Source organism: Gavialis gangeticus, unplaced genomic scaffold (assembly GCF_001723915.1).
Source record: "Gavialis gangeticus isolate Ggan-Ray unplaced genomic scaffold, GavGan_comp1, whole genome shotgun sequence".
NCBI lineage: Eukaryota > Metazoa > Chordata > Crocodylia > Gavialidae > Gavialis > Gavialis gangeticus.
In genome coordinates, this window is record NW_017729008.1 from 10,137,303 (window position 1) to 10,141,521 (window position 4,219).

Here is a 4,219-nt window from a genome sequence, read left to right on the forward strand (position 1 = left end):
TAACAATGCTGTCACATCAGCAGTTCAACATGGTAACTGGGTTACTTCAAGATTGTCATCACAATATGATGCAGTGCTGTTGTGTGCTTTCATGGATTCTGCAAGATACTTTCAAGAAGTCCCAGGATAAGTAGAAACCTTGCCCTTTTTACCTACAGCCAGCCCACTCTCTGCATCACTGCCTGTTTGTGAATTCAGGATACTACTTCCATGCTGAAATCTGAGCAATGCCACATTTTTCTTCATTTTGGTTATATAGACCCATTGTTAAGGCACTCAAAATCCTAGGGTCTGCAACAGTACACAAGATGGACTTAAAATAGTTGCTAAAACCCTATGACAAGCAAAGAATGCAGATATGAATGACATGCAATGGGCTGGAGCTCGGCACAGAGGCTGTGTTGAGAGTTTAACACTTAGGTCATTATAGTTATGGGGAAGAATGCCAGGCAAGAGCCATCCAAGTATCACTACTAACAGACTGTCATAGTAGCACTAATACATGTCTTAGTGTTTGCTGCTATTGATTTAAGTTATTAAATCAACCAGACAAAAGCTACTTCAACATTCTCATAATAGCTTGATCAATTCAGTGCCCTGTGTGCAGATTGATAATACGCTTTCACCATCTTTATAAGTTCTCTGGTTATGACTAGAAATGGCAGTAGAAGGAAACACCCAGATTGCCCTGGTGGCCTCAGTTACGTCCAGCATACATGTGTATGCAGCAGACAAATTATGGCAGCTGTTGCTTCCTTGCCATAAAAAAACAAACAAACCACATCATACAAGTCAAAACTAAAAATATTTTCTCTATCGAAGAAGTGTTAGAAGCAGCTGCTGTATAGCTGTTGTTACCCCCATTTCTGCATCAGCTACAGAACATTTCTAAACTGTAATGACTGTGTTCTGTGCTCCAGATGTGGGCCTCCACATCTTTGCCCAGTTCTTCCAGCTGATTTGATAAAGAGAATGAACAAGGAACTGTTATTCACCAACTCCCAGAAAGCTAAAAGTAGGGAGGGGGTACTGAAATCATCAGCAGACAGGTTTAAAACAAACAAGAGAAACTATTTATTCACAGTGTGTAGTTAACTTTTGGACTCATTGCCACAGGAGGAAAATAGTATAACCAGGTTTAAAAAGGGACTAGACAAAATTCATGAAGGGTAGTCTCATGAATAGCTATTAAACTGAACAGTCAGGAATGTATCCTCTGACATCTCTAAACTAATGATGATGAATGTCAGAGCAGGCGTGGCAGGATAGATGACTCTGGATATACCTTGTTCATATGCTCTCCTTATAAAGCATATACTATTGCCGGTGCGGGAAGCATACCTATTTGTTGCACTCAGGGCAGCTGGAGGTAGGGTAATGGACTAGATGGACAAGGGCTGACTTAGTATGGCACTTCTTAAGTTTTTATGAGTGCGATAGACATAAGCATTAGATGTGAAGAAAACCAAATTCTCATATCTGAGCACCTTCATCTTTTGGTCTTTGGGGGCAGTTTGAAGTTCCAGTTTCCAAGTCTGTACCTGCTGCTGCAGATTTAGGTTTGACAAACTCAGGAAAGATTTTCTATTTCCATTTCAAATGTAGTTGGGATCTCTTTGAATGCAGCCATTCCCATGAGATTTTTGGTATAAGGCGGTAGCAATCTCAGAAGAAGAGTGAATTTCTTGGCACACAAGACTTTCTGGACCAAATCTCAGGAGACTAGTTCAAGGGATTTCAGCACAGTTAAATTCAAAGCTAAATGCTAGTCATGATTAATTCTTAAATCAAACTAAACTAAACTATATCCAGACCTAAAGCCTCCTTTACAGCCCATCCCTAATAAAAATATAGGTGTCTAAATTTAGAGACATAGTGGGCCAAGCTCTGATATAGTCTTACTTGCATCACCAAGATAAAGTGATGCTAATGCCATCTTAGTTGGCTATGATATAAGTATAGTTGAGCTTCTAGGGCAATGACAGATGTGCAGCTCCCTGGTTTAACTTATGGTGCTGCACATAAAACGCCATGAATTAGACCAACCCCCTGCTCTGCCACCCCCCCCCCAGGCTAGGGAAAACATTACACATAAACTGGTTTAAGAGATCAGAAACTGGTTTAAACCTGTAACAGAACTGATGTGCATTGCACTTAAACCAGGTTGAAAATGGCTGAAATTGGTTTAAGATAAACCTGGTTGAACGTAGTATCAAACTTAACTGATATTGATTCAAACCGATGTATGCAATGTCTGTCCCAGACCATCCCCCACCCCCCCAGTTTAAGTTAAATCAGAATCTTCCAGTATCCCAGTTGCTTTGCAACTCTGGATGGGGCTCTGCTCTCTGCTCCAGTCCAGCAGGGTTGGTCCTTCCCCTCTGCTCCCTGGCTGCAGCTCCAGCAAAGACTGCAGGTACAGGGCATCTGCCTGGCTTCCTCCTGCTTCCTCCCACCCACTCCCTGCTGAAGCAGGGATTCCCCACTTCCCTCTGCCATACACAGGCACCTCTCAGCTTTAGCTAGCATACCACATGCTGGTTATGGTCCATGCTGTAGGAGACGAAGCAGACAGGACAGAGTTTGAACTAATGACATACCCTTTTGTTTTGCTGATGGGGTGATAAATGCTCCCTGCTGTGTAACTAAATTCCTTCTGGCTTACTCACTCACCAGCGAGGAGGGGGACACTTCCCTAACCACAGCATCCTGCCGGGTCCTGGCCACGCCCCCCCCACCGTCAGCTCAGCATTGTAGAAGGGAAGGGAGGGCCTCTAGCCTGAGCCACTGCAGGCATGTGCCTGCATTTTCCTAGTCCAGAGGGGATGCCTATCCAGTTACAAACTGATTCAGCCTAGGTAGGTTCGACTAATCTGCAAAGATTGAATCAATTTAGGCTCAGGCTTTTTGAATGTCTGTCCCTATTCCTAGAGTTAATCCATCATGTGACTGTGGCTGGGCTGATACAGCTGAGCCCAGCCCCCCATGCTATGTGTAGGAAGGGAGCGGGAACAATGGAGATGGAAGTGAGCTGCAGGCTAGGGTTTGTCTGGCCAGAGCATGAGGGAAGGCAGGTGGATTGAGCCCCCACCCACCTTGCACCCTTCCTCCAACCCCCCCACCTCCATGCCAAGCCAGGCAAACCCCAGCCCACAGCTCGCTCCCCCTCCCTTCTCCCCCCTCCTTTCCCGCAGACAGCACCAGAGCTGGGAGGGGGTGGGGGCAGGACAAGGGGAGAGAGAGGCTGCAAGCAGGCTTTTCCACTCAATCAGCTCCAAAGTGGAACTTGATTTTCTGCCCTCCCCCCACCCCAACCCAAATGTCTGTTGGGTCAGGGAGGGTGCTCCAACTCATGGCACTTTATGTAAAGCATCATGAGTTAGGCAAGAGGCCTGCACATCTATCAGTGACCAGCCTTTAATGCTGTAAACATGGTGGTGATGCTTGAATATACCCTTTGAGAATGGAAGAAGTGCCATTTGGAAAGCTCCCAACAAGTTTAGGCCTCCTGCAATCACATTTTCCTTGAAAATGGAAATCATAATATTTTTGGTTGAGACTGTTAGAGTTTTAACAGAAAGCACAGTCTTTATTATTTATGTATGGCTACTTATTATATTATGCTGCTAAACCTGAGTCTCCTCTCATTTCCACCATTTTTCATGATTAGATTACATAATGTAAATCAAAAAAGAATCAGGTACATTATTAGTTATTATGATAAGTATCAGTACTTTACTCAGCATAATAGCAATGTTGTTTATCTTTGCTCTCAGCTTAGGATGGAATTGTTTGTAAAGATATTGTTTCTTGCAGCCATCAGCAGTTGTTTATCCTTTGAAATTTCTAAAAGTAATTCAGCAGTGCTCTAGGTGTGTTTGATTTAAAGGTACAACTCTCCTTTCATCTGCTTCTGTTATCTGTCCATTTTTAGTTCCTTAGGGAAAAAACATCCTTTTAAGACAAGGATTTAAGAACACATTGTTCAAGATGAAGCAAACAAAAGAGGCAGGGTTCTGAACCTTTTCCATTTTGCCTTTCTGCAAGTTATTTTACCATTCATCATGCACAGAGATTGCTTACAACTCTTTGTATCCTGGTTACAAATGGCTTGGACATCTTGAATGGCAGAATATGGCAGAAAAGGAAAGAGGAGCTAGAAAGGGAGGGTTGGGAAACATGAAGTACCACGTGGGGTGGGGAGTCTGAGTGAGAACAG